Source organism: Stegodyphus dumicola, chromosome X2 (assembly GCF_044657685.1).
Source record: "Stegodyphus dumicola isolate Sdum_Otavi_A_Nest chromosome X2, ASM4465768v1".
NCBI classification, from domain to species: domain Eukaryota; kingdom Metazoa; phylum Arthropoda; class Arachnida; order Araneae; family Eresidae; genus Stegodyphus; species Stegodyphus dumicola.
The window spans coordinates 136,562,320-136,585,260 of record NC_140781.1 but is presented as its reverse complement, the minus strand read 5'-3'; positions in this window follow the sequence as shown (position 1 = coordinate 136,585,260).

Here is a 22,941-nt window from a genome sequence, read left to right as displayed (position 1 = left end):
AATCAGATCTGGTTTCAGAGGTAAGAGAGAAAAGGAATAAAATTTCAAGTTTCTGCTCTATATCTACGTATGCTTTTAATGTTACACCGGTGTAGTGTAAAGGCCTTTAGATTTACGCTAAAATGTCAGCACTGCTAATAACATAATATTCGAGTAGGTTATTTAATCTGTTCTGCGTAATTTGCTTTGCTTTAGTAAAATAATTCAAAATAGCTCGAATTAGATCATAATCTCCGTTTCTCAAAGGTACCCCTTGAAACTTCATAATAATTTTACAGTAAATAACAGATTTCTTCCCTTGGCTCAGACTAGTTTAATAATAAGTTTAAAATTAAGGGTCTGACAGCTGAGAATGTTGTTTTTGAGTATAAAAATAGTTTTCGTCTTGCTCTAATAAATTGTTGCAGGATGGTTATCATTTTTAAGTAATTGATATGACTCTATTAAATGTAGCAAAAATGATCTTTTAAAGCAGTACACGACTTAAAATATTTAAGCTTTGAAATTACATGAAAGGTATTGAGAATAACCAAAATTTGCGCAAATTTTAGTATTCATGAAAGATGAGTTTCCATCAATGAAATTAAGCTTTTCGTTATTCTATTTCGCCCAGGAATTCGTATATTTCTACATCGACCGACTCATTTAATTCAAGTGCAAGAGGAAATGGCAAAATGATAAAAATAATCTCTTCACAATGTTACGCATAGCCTTCTTCAATATGAGTAGTTTAATAATTTCCAAGATATTAATTAATTTAGAAGACAGAACGTAAGAGATTCTGGATAACTGTACTTCAGGTAAATCGAATGAACTATTCATTCGGCGGATAACTGGACCTCAGGTCAATCGAAAGAACTATTCATTCGGCGGATAACTGGACCTCAGGTCAATCGAAAGAACTATTCATTCGGCGGATAACTGGACCTCAGGTCAATCGAAAGAACTATTCATTCGGCGGATAACTGGACCTCAGGTCAATCGAAAGAAATATTCATTCGGCGGATAACTGGACCTCAGATCAATCGAAATAACTATTCATTCGGCGGAATAACTGGACCTTAGGTCAATCGAAACAAAACGGTTTCCCGTTCCATATACCTGGTAAACATGTAGGGAAAAATAAAACACATGGCTGAGACATTTAAATTCCGAGATCATGCTTCTGTATAATTAGAGGTGATGTACAAAGTGAAGGGCAAAATATTTCACTTTGTAAGAAATCAAAGATCAAATATTAATTTATAAGAAAAGCGTTCCTAATGCTGATAAATTAATTAACGAACACTGCTGTACAGATTCTCCTGAAAAACGTTGACCAATACAAATTTAAAACTATATAAATTGCTTCAAACATGTCATTATTCTTATCTGCAAAGCGCACATGCCGTTTTAAATACCTCAACATGTTCCTTACTTCTAATTTATATGCCAATTTCTTGTGTTTTTTGTGTGCTTTCTTCATTGGCAGGTACTGATTAAGGGCATAAAAGATGGGTGCAAAATTTTGCTTTACGGGAAAAATGGCAGCTGAAGCAAATGAAATGCTAAAAAAAATATCTGCTACTGCATCGGCGGATAACTGGACCTCAAGTCAATCGAAACAACTATTCATTCAGAGCAAACTTAAATAGCATTTTTATTTATAAGAAATTGAGAAAAATAAGAGATTGCCTTCATTTATTTCGTATTGAGGTCGTTAAATTGAGGCACTTGGAAGATCACAAAAATACGTGATACTGTTCGCTTGGAAAAAATTTAAAATAATTATTTGATATAATATTATAAAGAATAAAAGGCAACTTTTTCAACTTTCATTTCCGTGTACGAAATTTTAAACAACTTCATAGGAGTTGAAAATTTCTGCTCTGCAATTTGAAATGGTTAAAATAGTAAATTATACGAATAACGATAGACAAACATTAAGCTTAGAGAACTGCATTCTACTTTCAATACTGGTTGCATAGTTAAAATCGTTCTTCACAATAACCGGGGCATTTTAAGTTTGATTGTTCTTGCAATCCGAACTTGGAGCAATGTAATTGATAATTAAGCCCACATTTTTGTTGATAAGCATTCCATACCAAAATGTCTGCTGGCTTGTTCTGTCAGCGTTAAGTTTCAATTGCAAGGTCGTCACCGCAAGCCGGAACGCCGTGTGTCTTATATAATCCAAAATATTCTTTTGGTTTAAAAATCTCTAGTAAAAGTAAACAACATGACATTGCATTTTAGTCCAAAACGTTATAGTGTCAAAATGTACCAAAAATTTTTAAACGGTTGTTTTCAGAGAATAAATATGCGCGAATTTATATTTATGCTCATATCAAGTTTCCAAGACGATATTCGAACTTTCTTTAAGTTCGGTTAGTAACTAGAACTTTTAACGTGATCCAATATGGGAATGGAGTGGAGCATTTATGGGGAATAATTTGACAACATATATTGTAAAATTATGGAGAAAATTCACAGAATGTGCAGGTGAAACAAAATGCCCTAAAAATAAAAAAGTAAATTCCAGAATTCTAAACCTGAGTGATGTGTTTAAAGTACTAATAATGCATTCGCTAAAGGAAATGGAATTTAATTACATTCAAAGATTTTTAACGTTATGAAACAGCATACCTTATATTTAGCATCAAAAGTTTTTTTATACATAGAAAACGACAGTTCTACCTCAACAATTGATAAGCAAAGCATTCCATATCAAAATTCATATGCTTCCTGTTGTCAAAATCCGAAATGAAATATATTTTAAATCTCTTTTCAGTTATAATTTTAGTTCTGTTTTAAGAAGCATTAGAATAGTTTCTTTGTAAAACGTGATTAATAATTTTTAGTCCAAAGAGGCAATTTGCCCAGAAGGACTATTAATTTCATTTTGGCATTTTGCATTGATTCACTACAAGCGTTGTTTCACTTTTCAAATTCTTGCCACCAAATATTAGCGCACCGTATTATATGTAAAGAAATTAAATGATGAAGAATCTGCGTAAATGTATGTATGTTTCTCGTATTTTGATAAAACAACGGTACCTAGAGCCATCAAATTTTGAATAACGTAATCCTCCTGAGGATATGGTAGCGCTGGAAGCCCAAATTTGAAATTTGGAATTTGTTTTATTATCGATTTCATATTTTGTAAAACTTTAACGAATTTTTGATTAACAAACGCAACGATTTCAAAGCTAGCAATGGCAACGTCGTACAGAAAAACATTTTTATCTCCAGCGGGCGAGACTGTGCGTAGGAAATTCTAAAGGTACGCTCATTTTAAAGTTATTTTGCGATACTGCTCTCGAACTGAATTTTAGTGCGAAGTTTAAGTGCGAAAAAAATGATATTTAACAAATAAAGGTAACACACAAAATGTTAAAAAACGCCCCTTTGGACGTAATTTAAAATCTGAAAATTTTTTAACAATTTTCTTTTTAATTAAAAATAAGTATGATATTAAAATATATACGGATTTAATTTTTTTTCCAAGATGAACATATATTAAGCAATGAGTTTACTGACCGAAATAACTGAAGAAAAGGCGAATGTTATACATACATATACATATACATAAAAATTGAAAAGGAAAAGTCGGAACTAAATTGAAAAAATATTTTTCTTTCTTTTTAGTTTTTATAGTTACTTTATAGCTCTTTCTGTTTGAGTGCATATATATACACTAAAAAATTAAATTATAATGCATATATATTAAAATGAAAGGAATTAAAATTGGCACATATGTACTAAAGTACTGTAAATATGAGTTTATAAAAGTTCTAACTTTCCAATTATTTCAACACATCTATGACATTTTTAGTTGAAATTAAGCTTCATATAAACGAAGTTATGAGCAGCTCATAAAAATAATCCTAAGTCTAATATTAAACTACAAGGCGACTATTATTTAACTTGCACTAGTGCTCTCAGCATATATAAGTATATAGCAGTATAGTGTTTTGCAAGATAGAATACTGAATCTATACGAGAAGACAGGTATAAGGAATACAGTTTTTTCAATTTAGATTGCTTTTCTAATAAAATATAAGACTATATGACTAGTAATATATTTCTAATAAATATAATACTATTTCTAATAAAATAATTGTGCATATGCGTGCTTATATATATTTTTTCACAAAAAAAAAATATTTTGGCAAAATAATTTGCATTGCTTTTTGCACCTATTATTCCTATTTTTACGGAACTGACAAACACAACAGACAGCATTTTCTGAGTATGTCAGATGGTACAGTCTCTATGAAACTCCAGTAGCATAAATTCTGACTTCCAGCTATTAATTTTCTAATGAAATATACTTTTTATTCGAATTCTGTGCAGACTTTAACAGAAAATTAGAAGTAATCGTGAGTCGAAATAAGTAAATACGCTCATAAAATGAACTCTGAAGCACTGGAGCGTTAGAAATGATCGTTATATTTTCAAAGAAATTAAATTCATTGAGCCTATTGCCGTCAAGCCAACCAGTAAGGAATGGCAGAAATATACAGTAGTTTAACTGTGTCTCATTAACAAAATTTGAAAATCTAATGTAAGTGCTATATAACTTTTTGTGCATTAATGTTCCATACCTTTAAAAGCGTCAGGAAATTTAATCTTATAAATATGAGATAAGGAGTCTAAATGGATAAGTCTTAACTGTGCCACAATACTTGTTTTGCTTTCGATTTGAGGCCAAGAAGATCGTTTACAAGCAAATTCGAGCATTTTATTTTTCTTTGACTGTCATTCATTTCTTGAATTAATTATACTTCAGCTAGAAACTAGAATCAGCTGCTTTAAATATGCATTTTTATGCCTTTATCTATGCTTTAAATATGCATTTTTTATGCCTTTATCTACGTTCAACGTAACGACCTTCTTACATGAAAAAGAAATAAACCTTTTCAATAATTTATCCAAATACAAACACTTATTCGGAGTTGCTATTTCTCATTTTCACAGTACGCTATGTCACAGGCGTCGAGAATAATATATAGAGGCGGAGAAATGAAAGGAGTCGGGATTTGGGTGTGTCCTGTGTCCGAAATGGGAGCAAGAGTGACCTGAAAATGTCACGTGGCACTACTGACAGGACAATGTTTCAGGAAGCTACAGCCGAGCTCCGTCTGGTCTACAAAAGATCGTTCGTTTTAATCCACCACGTGTCTTTGGAAATGGAAGTCCTGATGTTAATGTGAATCAATAGGTGGCAGATCACGACTAAAACGTATTTGTCAAGCTTCCGAAAATCAATTTATTTTTGTCTCGCAAAATCCTTAAAGAAAGCAGTGTTGCAAAATACTTCTAGCTGTATATATAGTGCAAGAGGTGTTTTTTTAAATGCTGGTACTCTGATCTAACATCCCAGAGAGCGTGCTATTAATTTGGTGCTTCGATTGCATCTTCATTTAACGCAAGAACGGACCAGTGCACACTTGACAGAATCATATAGCGTAAATTCGTTAGAGCTTTCGATTAGAGGATCTGCCATGTATTAGGCTATTAATCATGTTCCTTTATTAGTTTGAACCGGAACAAATAAAATTCAGTGAGCACTTTTACATTATCTCAAGAATTCTCTATCGGACATGAATTGATTGCAATATTTTATTATTTATTATTGTTTCTTCTAAAAGTCTAATGCATTTATTTTTAAATCTAAATATTTTTATTCTTTTTAAAAGATTATTACACCTTTTCACAGTGGATAAGTAATATTTGCTTGCAAAAATAGAAAAAAAAGATTTTTCCTTTAAACAAATTCGTCAAAATACATATACAGTCCATTTTAATATGTTTAAGCAGCTCCATAATTATTATACATTTACTTAATATGCTGAAATATCACAATAAGATTTTGGAATTTTTTAAGGCTTTACGTTTTCAAGCATATCTAAAACTAAATTCATTTCAAGAATGTCTCTAAAACCGTGAATGTTACTATTTTTAGAGTATTATATAAGAATTATTTCCCGCTCGCGAAATTTCGCTCTAGTTTTTTTAACATGTCATTTAGAAACTTACAGTTTATAACAATGTAAAACGTACGCACAATTAGAAAGTATTTTCTAGAAGAAGAATATTATTGAAACTGAAAAATCCTTTAAAATACATGAAATAACGTGTCTTTATGCGGGCTTTTCAATGTGCTGTCCCTTCAGAAATAGTACATAATACGTAAATGTCTCTCTCTCGGTTTTCGAGTATTAAAATTAGTAAGAAAAAGGGGAAAACAGGCGAGTAAATTCGGTTCTCTTTATCGCTAAATGGAACGAAGATTTCCTATTTTATTTTTTGCATTGCTCTGCATTTGAAAACAAGGCTAAATTATCAAATATTGCTGGAATGCAAGTGCGTTTTCGCTTTACCTCGTAAGCATCTTGCGGTACTCGCGTTTATTATCCACAAACGGAATTATATAACTGTTACATTTACATTATATGTAAATAATTCGTTTTAAAATATTCATTTCATCATCTAAGTTTCTGTTGCTTTAGCCGCACCAGCGCCGAGTTGTTAAGACCGCTGATTACTGAATGTTCAGCATGTTTGATACCAGCAAATATAGTGGCTGCGTGGTTGGGCTTTTATGGTTTTCCTCATATGTAACGTGAATACGAGCCAATTTCGCTTAGAAAGTCTGCCATGAATAATTCAGTTAAAGTAGGTTTCATTTGAATAGTCTCCTTATAATAATCCAGAATACTCTATATTATTATTATAGTAATATATTGTTTATTATACATTATTGGCAAATACTTTTTTGAGTAAACGTAAATTGAGTTTTCTCAATTTCTGACAAAAGGCCTCTTAAAATATTTACATGCTTGACGCTCTTCTTACGTAAACTTTTATTATTGTCAGATCTGAAATCTAGCTACCGTCTTATAAACTTATAATGTAATTAAATACATTATATTAGAATAACTTCTATTTATATTCTGTAATTTATAAGCCATATGCCCGTATATTTTGCAATTGTGATTTTCAAATTTTAGAAATTGTTGGCCGTTTCTTGAAATGGATAGTATCACTGCAGAGTTATTTACCTGTTTGTCTCCACTTTTTACAGAACGACACAAAAATCGTACGTGAAATGCACATAAATGGTTGAAACAGGTTTTCCGTTTGTTCATTATCAATGATAGTTTGTCAATCATTAGTGATAACGAAAAAAAAAAAAAAAAAACTATAGGAAGAACGACACTTGAAATTATACCTTAAATCTGGTTTCATTATTTTTCATCGCAGCAAATGTGAGTAAACAGACATATAACATATATGAACGCGTACTCACATTTGTAGGTCTGAGATATCATCAAATACATTTCTGACATATAGTAACTATAAGAGAGAAAATTTTATCATTATAAAGCAGTCATACATCAGATTGATCCAGAAAACGAGCTCCGTCTACCATATTATTAAGTGAAAATTCTATAGCTATTAAACATTGTATATTTTTAAATCTAATTTAATTATTAATTTCTAACTTATGTAAATTGGCTGAAAACCAGATAGGCTAGAATAAGCGTGTGGTAATATTTACGTTAACTATGAATGAAGAATTGTTATTTACATTAATTTAAACTCACCCTTTATTATCTCAAACTAAGAATACAGATGGCCCCTTTCTCGGGCTTACAGAAAAGCCCCTACTTGGGCTTTAAATCAAGGTAAGAAAATAAGAAACTAATCTATTGCTAAAGTAAACTGAACTCAGCCGAAGCTGTACAGAAATATCTAACGTAGTTGGCCTTTGATTAAATTAACGGGCAAATATCAGCAGGCACTTACAATACGGCCAAGCGTAGTTAGCATTAAACTACGAAATAGCCTGACACCACACACGAGCCGCTAAGGACTCCTAAGCTCTTCGGCTGAAGTAAGCGAAACCTTCCTTTAAATAACTCTTTCTCTTCATTTACATGCAACGCGATATTAAAATCTTATTCTTGTAAAGAATAGTCGGTGGTAAACGAGAATAGACAGTAAAGCATGTTTTGAAATTAAAATAACTGTTAGAAACTCAAAATAACCTCTACATAGTCATATAAAATCCTAAGGTCAGAAATAAGACATCGTAAGAACTCCCGTTCCATCCTTGGCACTTATCCTTCGCTGTTTGTCCTCTTGAACCTTATTTAAAACGTTGTTTATTTTTACGTATTTTATCAGTTACTGTTATTTATTCTTATATATTTTGTTAGTTAACATTGTTTATTCTTGCACATTTATCCTTATATATTTTGTCAATTACTGTTATTCTAGAAGTCTCTTTCTTTTAAACTTTTTCTTACTTTTCCCATATTATTTTCTGAACTCCGTCTTGCCGTGACCACGCGCTTGAATGCCGTTGCGTTACAATGGGTATTTTTGCAAACAACGAAACCAAATGGCCTGTATGTTGTAAATCAATGGGACATACCCGAAGATCCAAATATTCCGCAGGATATTGAAAATATACCAAACAGTAAACTGAACCTTGGCATGAAATATGTTTGATATTTCATACTATGTATACTATGTGGAGTAATACATAGGATAATTTCACGTGAGATTATGGCATTTCGTTCGATTAAATTGCAGAAATATCCGGATTTAAATTTTGTAAGAAATATTATAGAACTCTGAAAAAAAGTTTCTGCTTTTATTTAAATAACCAAGGATACTTATATTCATTTATGTTAATGTGAGCCTAATCTTCTATCAAATATGCATACAGTTAGATCAGACGAGTGATTAGTTTGTTTTCACAATCAGCGAAAACTTATTTCCAGTGCGTTTTTATTTTTAATAATTGCAGGTTTTTTAACCACATTTTTGTCTTATTTTTCTTTTTCAAACATTTTCCCAACTTCTTATTATCATAAATATCGATTCGCATATCTAGATAAAAACTGTTTCAGTAAAACACATTGCTAATTAGAACTGTCCAATAGATCTTTCACCAAAAGGAACAAAGAAGGAATTTTAAAAAAATTCTCGGGCTTGTGAAATATTTTTATACAAACAACTATTCCTGTAAGATAATTTATTTTTTTCCGCTAAAATCGACAAATTAGAAGGGAAAGAAAATTGATACATCCCCTAGTACTTGCGTCAATTCGCATTAAGACCTTATTGTCTGAAGTAATGCTACTAATATGAAATATAAGCTTTTCTCTCCTCGATGCTCATGATAAAATGCCTCACATAAATATAGCTGCGTAAAAAAGGTGATAAATTTTACCATTCCCGCTTTCTACGCTTTATTTTAATGACTGTAATATGTCGTCTTAATAACAATGGCTTTTATTTGCATTTGCTAGTGATATGTTAAGTATTTCATGAATATGCAAAGCGGTAATTCTAAGAGTTAAGAGTAATATAGCCTTATTTTCAGATCTTGTCTGTCAACTGCGAAGAAGAAAAAAATAACATATACCATCAAAAAAGGCATAAATCTAATTTTAAAAGTAACTGCTGTAAAAACCTCTATATTTTGTATGCATACAGAATGTACGCATAATAGAAACTTGAACACTTCTAGTCATATATACACACACTGCAGTAAATAGTAGTTATGTATAGGATAATCCCAATCAAAATATATAATTTTATTCAAATTCTACTCCGAAATAAAGTTAATTTTTCACCCAGGTATAAATTTTAGATTGGCATCTATTTGAATCACACTGTTACTACTAATTGTAGCAAACAATAAATTAGTATGTATTTACCTGTGATAAACTACATTAAACTTTAACTATCCCTGTTTCTTTTCACACATCACAAATGTGTCCAAGTGAGAGACTTTTGTTACGCTACATTAGTACATCCAGTTCAAGTACCCATCCAATCCATGTCCATTTCAGGCCACGTACGTTTAAGCGTTTCGCATTATAGGGATCTCTTAGATCAATGTTTCCTTTATATCCTTTGGATGTATGTTACATGCAATAGGTAAGCCTGTGTCATATACATTGCTTGACATAACCATTTGTAATATGATAATACTCGTTAACATACCCTGTTCTTATAAAATGCATATTATGCCATTAAACTGTTGGTAAAGAAGTTCAACTAAAAGCCAGAACTGGTAGTTAAATGTGCACTGTTTATTAATTTTAATTTCTTATATTATTTCCACATTTAGTTCGGCCTTTTTTTTTTTTTTTTTGCTAAGAAGCGTACGGTATGAGTTTTGTTGATGAAATATAAATAAAAACCATTTTATGGAATTCTGAGCTTCATAATGATCAGCATTATTAAAATTCTTTCAGTCCTTGCACTGAAATCACTGCCGGAAATTATAAGCTACAAGTTTTCTTCGCTTCTCATTTTTTATGCACATAGGGTTTTCACGATTTTTATTCAAAACTTTGCATTTCAAGAATTGTGTACAGGTGTATCTACTTTCGTTCTTTTCGTCCAATGCAGAAACTATGGAAGGAGGCTTTAGAGGAATTTAAGATTTTACAAGTATTTGTTTTCCCATTAAACATAAAACGACTGTGGAAAATTCTTCTTTGGAAATCAAAGTTCTCATATTAAAATGCAAATTCAAATTTTTCATTATATTTTTCAAGACAGAGCCTATTATTTTCTAAAACGATTTTGATTTTTAATAGAAGATGTCAGTTGCAGGTAAACAGAACTTGCTCAGCGAGTTCTTAGTTCATGTAACGATACACATTTTTTTCCAACGGCGGGCATTTGCTTATAACGTCATTGACAACTACTAAGGCCAGAAGTGGTGACCAATTGGCGGTTGTGGATGCACCTAATAGGCGGCCACCGTTACCTTCTATGAAGGGACAGACAATTTTGCATCCATCCGGTATTTGAACCCAGCCTTTTGGCATCGCAGTCAGACTCCCCTAACCACTATACCATCTGGGCGGCATGTAACAATGCATACCTCTCAAAATTCGCGTGATTTACACGAATGGCAATTTACCACGATAGAACGTTTTAACCTAACGCTTGGTTCCCTCAGTCACTGAATGCAATCTATGAATACATCCAACAGCTAAAATAATGTACTTCATACATATAATTAAAATAAGATAACAGCTTTTAAATTTAATGAAACACAATGAAAGAGTTGTTTAAACGTCGAATCCGTGGCTTTTAGATATAAATAAAGCAGCTCGCAAGAGCAGATCGCGGAAAAGGAAGGAACCTGTTAATATAATTTAGGAATCGAAATCTCAAGAGTTCTTTCAAGCATCTAACGAGATGCAGGAGTCTTACTAGACTGGGTTAAGTATATTAACTTGCAAAAAAGAAGCCAATTACGAAAACAAATTTCATTACCCTAAACTGGTTACTGGAATCTCAAGAGCGCATTTTCTTAGACTGCAGTGGCAAAAGAGTTCTAGCTCAAATTACCTTTTATTGCTTGTAATGGAATACATTAATTTCGCGTTTCGTTAAGTCACAGTAGACAGTGAAACCTGCGTGAGCTTTCAGTTGAGTTTTATATTTAAAAATTAGCAGAAAGTTTATCACTAATTAAAAGATTTATATAAACACATTGAAGAAAATATGGTTTAGAAAATCATAGCATAGTTTAAACTAATGTCATTGTTAACTCGATGACGTTTTTGGAATGGAGTTAGACGCAACAAGAGCCTTAAAGGTATTAAAAAAATAGTGCTCATCTTAATGCAAAAGCTTTACACTCCTCCGTGTTAAATGGCTTTTTTTTCTGTCAAAAAGCTTTCTTTATGGTTATTCTCCACATCAAAATTTTATTTTCTTACAATAACAAAAGACTATGACATCACGTTTCGGAAAAATATATTTTCTGAAAACTAATGTCAAGATTTAGAAGGAATTTCAAACAAAAGTAGAAACAAGAATGACGAGTGGAGGTATGAATAACTAGCATTTATACTACAAAAGCCTTACACAGAAACGTAATTAAATATGGATTTTTTTTTTACACGGTAAGTGAACAACTACAGAGTTGACTTCTCTTCATCACAATTGTAATCATATGGTACCTTTTAACAACATGTTTTAACACATCGAGATAGAAAGAAAGCTAATTTACTACTTCTTCTGCTCATTTTTGAAACTGGTAATTGAATAAACACTTCCAAATTAATTGCAATAAACTTCAGTTTGTTTTAAAAATTTACTCCAGAGAAAATATCATTACATCATCATAAACTATTCAATATTAAGCCGTAAAGCTTAATATTGAAGAGTTTATTTCTACAAACAATATGCACTGTAGAAGGAAAAATACACATACACAGGATCAAAATTTGATAAAAACTTCTTGTTAAATAGTTTGTAGAGTCTAATTAAGTTTTTTTTTTTTTTTTTTTTTTTTTTTTGGAGAACGAAACATGACAAATCAACTGTTACAGTTTAGATCTCAGAGACTAAGAAATCCTGTAAGCTAATAGGCTAAAATCTTAGAATGGAATGTATTCTTCTTATTTCCATTCGTTCGCTGTTTGTTTATTCCAACTTCCATTGCGGTACTTGCAATTATTTTTTAATTAGATAGTATTCAGATATTTTCTACGTGTATTCACAATTTTTTAATGTTTTAACTTACGAATTTATTAGTGTTTATTGTTTTTAAAAGGTTGGAAACTCTAAAATAACTTTTGTATTTTATATGCTAGGTGTCTTACAAGTCTGTAAGTATATGAAAAATTCATAAAAAATGAAGGAATTTCTAGAATTGAACACGGTTTGCGAGAAAGGTATTTTCGTGAAGAGAGTTTTTTTTTTTTTTTTTTTTTTTTGTAAAGAAAACGAATAGTTAAAATATTTCTTGATAGAGGGCGCTGTATGTGAACAGACCGCCCATTTCAAGAAAGAACTACATTTATTTGCACGCAGGCAAATGTTTACAAGTACATCACTCTTATTCTATGTGTTCGCCATCACCACAAATTACAGACTGCAAGCGAGTTACAACGCCGTTAACTGCAGCATGTAGCTTATCCGAATAGATGTAAGAGACTTCGTGACGAATGATCCTTTATCTGCAGCAAAGAAGATAGACCATTACGGTACCCTTTGAACTGGACATAACTCCAAATCCAAAAATCAAGTGGTGCTAAGTCCGGAGAACAAGAGTCCACTCATTTCTACTGAGAGGGTAATTAATCGCTCTTCGTCGAACGTTCTTGGGAACATCACTTCGGTTGCGCTATGAGGAGGTGCCCCGTCTTGTACGAACGTCACTGCGTCAAATACATTATGTTCCAGTAAGTGCAATATCACTTTCTCCTTCAGAATTTGCAAGTAGTACTTCCAGCTAACTTTTGCACAGTAGTCTTCAAAGAAAAAAGGGCCCAAAATAATGGACGCAGTAAAACCACTCCAAAAAGTTAAAGGCGGTGAAAATATAGGCACGTGGGTTCTCCTTTGCCCAAATTCTACAGTTATGAGTGTTGACTGTTCCATGCAATGAAAAATGAGCTTCACCTGTCCACAACATATTGAGAAACCACTGTGGATCGTCATCGATTTCCGGCAAAGCCCAATTTGCGATATGTATACTAGTGTTCCGTGCAACTTCTCGTGTGCTACTTGCTGCACTCGTTGATTGTTCCTTTAGAGTGTCAGTCTGCGAAACCACAACGGAAGTACGGACCTCTGATAAACTTGGTGCTCCACTACGGAAGCGATGACACAAACTTCCCATTTTTCGAACCGACGTAACTGGGAAGTCAGTCCGGCAAGAGAGATTGGACCTGAACCTTTATTCCATCCCTTCTTGTGTCGAAACCTTCGTAAAGCTACAGTCGGCGATTCTTTGTTGAAGTATAAGGACTTCACTAATAACGCTTTATCCACTAATGTTAGCATCAGAATTAAACTTTATGTACGAGGAAGTAGGAGGAGAAATCGAAATGAGCTGTTAATCGTAAAGCCCACAATTTATAGAATTTTGATTTACATATTTCCTGTTACTGCGTCTCCCCTTGCCTGATATGGGGGTTCTCAGCTGGGTTCAGTCCGTATGATGTCGAAATGACGGGGCGCGTAATCAATTCCTTCCTTCGCATACAGCATTAAGACTATCTCCTAAATAATTCGCTTTGCATCACAAACATTGATAAATTGAAAAAGATAACGAAATAATGGACAAATTAAAAAGTCAAAAACAAGAAAAAACAAGAATCAAATTAAAATTTCCCAATTTGAGTGTACTGAGTCCAGTGTGTTTAACACATTTTAGGCTTTTCTACAATATAGGAGTATATATTTTATCACTTGAAAACGCTTGCTGCTCTTGGGTTACAGATTTTGAGAACTAACTCTTCTATTTGTTACTTGTTAAACAATTTTATCAACTTTGTACTATTAAAATTTTTAGATCATTAAATAGATAAGTGAAAGTTCACTTACCTTCTAAATAGGGCTGCCCTGAACTGCCTTCTTTCCTTCTTGTCGGTATCCGTCTCTATAATCAACTTCGATTCACTGCGAAACACAGCTATAAACTTTTTAAGAAATTTTAATTCATATGAAAGATATCTACAAAATATTTACAAGTTATAATGATTACAAGCATAATTTATACGGAGACGGTCTATCGTTATACATCTGTTAGACGCGTCAGCCGTTCAACTAATTACTTTTAGTCTCTTTCGCCAGAGGGCGTTCGTGGAAGTAAAGTTCTAGTAAGCAAACGCGACACTCCCACCTTTAGGTCCAGTATCAGCAGAGGATGGACCTCAACTGACCTGTAGTTCAAGTCTTTTGAGATTTCGTCATACGTCGAGTTCTGTACCTCACTTGCATATCTGACTCAGGTGTAAAGTTGAGTTCAAGAGGTATGAGGTTCTTAGTAGGTTTTATAATCTCCCCTTGCGCAGTTTTCAGTTTCACTAATCTAATATATCCGTCGTGGGATGGAAAATTTTCCACGATTCTAGCTAAGGGCCAGTTTATCCTTTTTTCGTTGTTGGACACAATTACAAGATGACCAACTTTCACAGAAGATGGTTCGCGGATGAATTTTGAGCTTTGTTTTAGTTGCCCTAAATATTCTGATCGAAATCTTTTTCGTAAATCTTTTCTCAATTTGGCTCTGTAAAGGTATCTTTTATTGATGGATTTAGAATCCAAAAGATCTGATTCAGGAACTCCAGTCTCTGGAATTTCTGTTAGAAACATTGCTGGGGTGAGAGCTCTTAAATCCTTTACGTCTTCTGACAAATACGTGAGAGGACGGTTGTTCATAATGCTCTCGCAGTCACAAATGATTGTCAACAATTCTTCGTAGTTCAGAGAAGATTTTCCTAGTACCTTTCGAAGAATTCTCTTTAGTACTCCAATTAATCTTTCCCACCACCCTGCCCACCATGGCGAGGAAGGGGGGATAAATTTCCATTCAATTTTCTTAACTGTTGCATTTTCTAAGATAGAATTCCAATCTATGGTCTTAAACAAATTATTTGATCCAACAAAATTGGCTCCATTGTCAGAGTATACAGTGACAGGTCTACCCCTTCGAGCGATGAATCGCCTGAACGCGTGCAGGAAACTTTCAGTTGATAGAGATGAGACTAGCTCTAAGTGAACTGCTCTATATATTGCACAAGTAAAAATGACGATCCATGTTTTTTGGCCTCCTTTTAAAATTAAGGGACCCGTCAGATCAACACCAATAATCTCAAAAATTAAAGCATCTCTTATTCTGTCTTCAGGTAGTGGCGCTTGAGGAATCTTATATGAATCAGAGTAGAACCTTCGACATCGTACACAGTTTTTTATAACCTTGCGTACTGTCTTCCTATTCTTTATGATCCAATATTTTTCACGCAAAGCGCACATAACGAATTGTACTCCAGCGTGATTTAGCCTTTCATGTTCAGATTTGATCAGTTTTAAGACTAATGGATGTTCTGAGGGAAGTAAAACTGGGTAACGAAAGTCAGCATCATCGTCTCTCTGAAAGATACGTGTTTTCACTTTTATAAGGCCATTGGAGTCCATGGTAGGTTCTAGAGCACGTATTCTTTTATCTTTCAATCCTTCGAAAGATTCTCGTTGGATGAGTCGGAAAACCACTGTTTCAGCTCCTTTTAGTTCCTCGACTGAAATTCTTATATGAGTTCTTTCAGATGGTGGTGTTGTAGCATTTTTAATGAATCTAAAGATCCAAGATACGACCTTCATGATCTTTTCGAATTTTGAAATATTGTCAAAAAGTTTAAATTTATCTGTATTCGTGTTATTGCTGGCTGAAACCACAGTTCGTTTTCTCTCTCCATTTACTATATCGAAGTCAGGATGTTCTCCATCTGCAATTGGCCACTCTTCTGGAGGTCGATAAATCCAATCTGGTCCTTTCCACCATTCGGATCTCTTCAATTCTTTTGCACAGCAACCGCGTGATGGCAAATCCGAAGGATTAAACTTTCCGGGAATGTGATGCCAGTGATCTGGGTTACTCAATTTTCGAATCTCATTTACTCGATTGGATACAAAAGTGGACCAATTTTCTTTCTGTTTTATCCAAAAGAGAGCATTTGTGGAATCCGTCCAGTAAAAAACTGGAACCTCTTTTAATTTCAAGTCTTCTCTTATTGTATGAGAGAGCCTGGCTCCAATAATGCAAGCGAGTATCTCTAGTCGAGGTATGGTGAGTGCTTTTAGCGGAGCAACTCTTGCTTTAGATTGTATCAATTGACAAGTGACTCCACTCTCACCGCTGTATCTAAGGAAAATGCAGGTCGCATACGCGTCCTTGCTTGCGTCCGAAAATACATGCAGAGTGGTACTTTCGTCTATTTTGGGAAGCAATCTAGGAATTTTGATGTCCTTCAAATATTTTAACTGAGATGACCATGTGAAAAATTTCCTTGCTAGATCTTTCGGCAGATTAGTATTCCAGTTAATTTTCTGTTTCCAGCACTCTTGCAGAATCAATTTAGGCATGAGAGTAACTGGACTAGTAAACCCAATTGGGTCAAAGATTTTACTCAATTCGGAAAGAACAGATCTTTTGCTCAATACAGGGTTTTCTTCATATTTTACGTGACAAGACAAAGTATCGTCAAACAAGTCCCATTTCAATCCCAATACTGACACAACATCTTCATAATCTTTATCAGAAAGGTTTAGAATTGAAGTTTCATTTTTAAGTCTATTATGTTTCCAATCTCTTAGGTCAAATTTTGCAGTAGCCATTATTTCTCTAGATCCTTTGATAAATGAGTTTAATTCTTCAATTGATTCCACGCTCGCTACGCAGTTATCCACATACATGGTTTTCTTTAGCTTTGAAGCTATTTCCTGATGATGTTTTGGTACATTTTCCAAATGGTAGTTAATCGTGGCAGCGAGTAAAAAGGGGCTGGCGTTTACGCCGAATACAACCCTTCGGTGCCGATATATAGTCAGTTTTTCAGGCTGTCCTTTCTCCCACCATAGGAACCGGAGAAAATCTCGATCCGCTGGATTCACACCTATCTGAAGAAATGCTCTTTTTATATCCGAAATTACTCCATACTTCCCCTCTCGAAATTTTATCAAAATTTTGGGGATCAATTCAAGATAATTAGGACCCTTTTCTAGGCAGTCGTTCAGAGATACCGAATTTTTCTCCTTTGCAGATGCGTCGAACACTGGTCGAATTTTGGTAGTCGAATTTTCCCGAAACACGGGTCTATGTGGCAGATAATGCCCTTTGATCTTTTCTGCCTCCGAAACATCGATAGGTTAAATTATTCCCTCTTTTACCCAATCCTTTAGAACAGTTTCGTAGGCTTCTAAGGAATTCTTTGTCTGAAGGGTTTTCACGCAAGACTTCAGACGCTTTTCTGCAAGGATTCTATTATCTGGCAACTCAGGATGAATTTGAAGCCATGGCATTGATACCTGATACCTTCCAGCGTCATCTCATTCTAAAGTACGGATAAAATAATTTTCTGTAGCCTATTCTATTTCTTGTTTTGTTTGCGAAAGAGCTGGTTCAGTTATTCCGATAGAATCAAAAGACCACAAGTCACAAATTTTTCTGTCACTAATGTGTAGTGATAAAACAACTTCATTAAAATTCTTTCCCTTTACCTTTGTTCTCCCTAATATTGTCCAACCAAGGTGTGTATTCATCGCTACTAAACTCTCCGTTACGTGTTTTGTTTCCCCTGTAAAAAGTTTTCCGGCATAATCTGCTCCTACAAGCATGTGTATTTCGTTAGGGTGTTTTTCAAATAAACAAGAATTCTCATTAGTTACATCACTGGGAAAAATTTTGTAACCTCTTAGTTTCTTTAAGCATTCCCTATCCTCCAATTTTGGAATATGTGAGCATATTGTATTTTGGCTCAAAACTTCCATTTCGCATGTGAACTTAATCAGATACTTGTTGTGATTTTCCCTTTTTCTATCCCTCCAAAAAGCCCATGAGTCACACTTTCCTGACCTAAAGATTTTAGTTTTAATTTCTCCGCAAGAAATGTGCTGATATATGATCTGCTACTTCCGGTATCCAGAATTATTCGTATAAAATTGCTTTCACCATCACCGTAAACATTGACAATTAAAGTTTGCAAGATTACACTTTCATAGGATGAATTATTCGTTAAGGCCTTATTTTCGATTTGTTCTTCCTTAATTTCTCCGTTTTCGTTTTTAAAACACATTATAGTGGCATGTCGTTGTTTACATAATTCACACCTTATTCTAGAAGTGCAATTAAAACTAAGATGCCGTGGGTGTAAACAGCGATAACAGATTCCTTTCGGTTTTCATTTCTCCCTTTTTTTCTCAGTAGACCATAAAGATGCTTGTTTACACGTTATAGACTCGTGATCAGAAGAGTCGCAGAAAACACATGGTGTTTGTCCCCCCCGCAAACTTGCGTTCGTCAACTCCGAAGCTGTGTGTTTCGCAATAGGTCTGGTTTCACTCAGTTTGTTATGCTTTTGCGGCGCCGCCTTTGGCTGGACCGTCTGGAATGTACGTTCCCGCGCAACTAACTGTTCAGAAAGAAATTCCACTAGGTGATTCAAATCGTAATTTGATTTTCGAACTGTTTTATTATATTCCAAAACCAAATCTGCGGGCAATGTTTTAAGCAAAATAGGCGTTAATAAAGCTCCATATGTTTCTGAGGTCATATTTAATGATTCAAGACATCGAATATGTTTATGTATATAATTGAATAACTTACGGAAATTTTGAATGTCATTAGAATCCTTTAGAGGTCTTATTTTCAGTAATTTATCTATATGGGCGTTTATCAGTACATCTTTATTTCCAAATCTTTCTGTGAGGAGTTTAACTGAAGTTTCGTAATTTTCTTCGCTTAAATCGAAACCGTCAATGGTGTTATAAGCAGTACCTCCCAAAAAGGATTTCAAATAATTAAATTTGCTTATGGCGTCAAGCGTTTTATTTTGATGTATGGCTGATGAAAAAGTGTTCCAAAATGTCAGCCATTCGCAGCTCTCGCCATAAAACTTCGGAATCGTAAGTTTAGGAAGCTTCACATTATGACTTTCGATTTTAACGTTTTCTATAATACTTTCACTTAACTGTTCAGTGCTTCTTAACACACTCAATTTTTGTTGTTCTATATTAATTTCTTTCAATTTTTTGTTAGCTTTGTATTTAAATGTAGTTATTCTTTCACGATATTCGTCAACACCGTTTAATTCCTGGTCAATATCCTTTATATCTATTAATTTTTCTATATCGGCATCTATTTGTTTTAACACGTTCGATTTTTCATTCAAGAGTTCTAAAAAAATTTCTAGTTCCTCTGCATTCACTTCTGTTTTTAGTAATTCAGTTTCGATTCGGCCAGTTAATTTTGTAACGGCAGCCCTTATGTGGCCGCGTTTCCTTTGCAATGTATCGATGAATTCCGTCATTGTTTAATATTCAACAATTCAACAAGTATCAGCAATTCACTAATTATTTATGCTTATGTATTATCTATATAACTGATATCAATTTAGACAGTTTCAATAGTTAGGAAAACAGCAGTTACTGGCAGTCCCTGTTCGGGCGCCATGTTAAAAAATTTTATCAACTTTGTACTATTAAAATTTTTAGATCATTAAATAGATAAGTGAAAGTTCACTTACCTTCTAAATAGGGCTGCCCTGAACTGCCTTCTTTCCTTCTTGTCGGTATCCGTCTCTATAATGAACTTCGATTCACTGCGAAACACAGCTATAAACTTTTTAAGAAATTTTAATTCATATGAAAGATATCTACAAAATATTTACAAGTTATAATGATTACAAGCATAATTTATGCGGAGACGGTCTATCGTTATACATCTGTTAGACGCGTCAGCCGTTCAACTGATTACTTTTAGTCTCTTTCGCCAGAGGGCGTTCGTGGAAGTAAAGTTCTAGTAAGCAAACGCGACAGTTACTCTTAATTTTATGTTATATTTTTTAGATCAAATTTATTTTTACGTATGTTGGATTATTTCCGTTTCACATTTTTAGATTCAGGCCACTCAAATTGCAAAAACATTTATTGGATTTTTTTAAGTTTTTGCTTGTTTATGAATTTTTCCATTACTTTTAATAGGCCTGTATGTTTTAACATTTTATACGTATTTTTTATTTTATATCATTTTGCATTATTACAACCACTTTTAACTGCTAAAATATCACAATTAGGTTAGGTTTATTTTTTTTTGAGTTTTTGTCTTTGACAAAATCCATCTGTCAGTCTAGGAAGGCTACTCAGTGTTCAAATTAAGTGTGATTATAGTGAGCCATACAACCAGTTATTACACGATATGCCACACAGAGAATTGGGATAATTCTTTACAACTGCTACGAACGAATTTCTATAGTTAAATGGGAATACATATTTTAAGCAGAGCATATATTATAAGTATTTAAGCTATATTATTTTGTAGCGAGTTGACACAAGCAGGAAGGTAGCGTATTTAATTTATTTAGGATTCTAATTCTAGGCTATATGCAAGTATTTGTGAGATAATGTTCTTATCAGAAAAAGGGTAATGATGATGCACAAAGTCTGCTAAAGTTCCTGTACATTACTTGAACGTTAAATTTCTCAATGAGTTTATCTTTTAATGCAGAGTGAACTTTCTGTGAAGGCTAATAGCCTTGTTGTTGCCTCTCCTGGCCATTCCAAGCAGGATGCTCTGAAGTTAGGTGAAATCCGGCTACTGGTTACTGGATCTCTCCGCAGAGACAAAAGAATGCTTTTGACAGAGAGAACAAAGAAACTACTCTTCACAGAGCTAAAGCACAAGAAGATTTATATCGTTCTTCTGAAAACTAACTCACTAACTCATTTACTAACTCTTACTCTGGAGCTGCATTCCCTGCTTTTGTTCAAGATGTCTTCGGCATGTAGGGAGGACATCTCAATTTTTGTTTGCCCCAAAATTATAGAGTCTCCCGACTGGACAGAGCACCCAACTGTTTGAGAACATGTTTGATAGTGATTATAGGCCTAAGAAATCTGCATGAGAATTCTCCGGCTCCAACTTGGGGTTGAAACCAAGTGGTATGTGGCAGTGCATAACGAAACACCTATAAGCATATGCATAGGAATTTTGCATAAAGGACCCCCAGGTTACAATATTTCTCAGAAAAGTAGCTATGTTTCTCCTTCGGACCAGCATAAAAGAAAACAAAGACTTCAAAAATAAAAGTGATAAAATTCACTTTCAGCTTTCCCGAGAATTGTTAAGTGGTGGTTCGGAAATAACATTTTCGATCTGGTCGTCAGGAAATAGCTGAAGACGATACAATATGCTGATATAAGCTTTCCTGCAAAATTGAAAAATATTCTTAATTACTAATATGCATCGCTTTCCATTTATAAATCTCTGAATGAATAAGTTTCGTAAATATCATATTTGTTTGTTAATATCGTATCGTTCAACTTTAAACGATTTAGGCATGTAGACTTAGCGTGCTTTGCTATAATCCAAACCAAAAACCATCTTTATTGGGTACGATGCGTACAAGTTCATGCACATATGTTATCTGAAACGCAAATCATTACATTTTCCAGAGATAACAAGTTGTTAAGCAATATTTTTTTTACTGGAAATGATATTCGTAGAAATTAATTCTACTGAAATTCCTATAAATTTCTGATATTCATAGAAACCTTTTCTGCGGAAATATTTTCCCATAAAATTTCTGATAGTCACGATAGTAAAAATGCCTGCAGTTTGTTATGCAAATATATCTTTATTATCCTGAGTGTTAATCAGTCTAGATAATATCTAGATTTGAACTCGTAACAGAAGCCATACAGCTAAACGTAATTAGGATTTATTCAGAATGTATTCTAGGCTCTTGGCGTAAAAGAAAAGGCAATTTTTAGTTTGGATTACAAGGTAAAGAACCAATCTTCATGATAGTCGGGCAGTTCCTAGCTTTAAAATTTTCTGCTATATAAGAATTTTTTTTATTTACTTCTTGAATAAAGAAGGATGAATTAAAAATTGTAATCTGAATGGTTCAGTTTACTATTTAATACTTTAAACAGTTTGCCGGTAAAATATTTAAAAAAATAAAATATGTAATATATGCTAAAAGGCAAAAAGTGTTTTTTTCACTTCTCTTCTTAAGTAAAAATAGTCTTACCTTTCCAGCTCATACAACGAAATATTTATACTTGAATTAAATTAAAATTAAAATCAAAATAGATGTGATGGTGGATTTTTTATGCATAACCTGACACGCTATGATGCTGCAAACACAAGATACATACATATGCGTTTAAAAGAAACGGACTTATAAAATAAAATATAGTATTATAATGATGAAATGCGCAGATGGAAACAAGGACATGAAATTTTGATAATGTGTTCAAATGCAAAATAGTAAGTCACAAAACATGAAGTACATTAAAACACTTAGTTTTAAAATACAAGAAGATATTTAAAACCAAGTCAAGTTAAATAATAAAACTCAATGGTTTTAAATATTGAAATAATTGCAACTGACCACTTTTCGA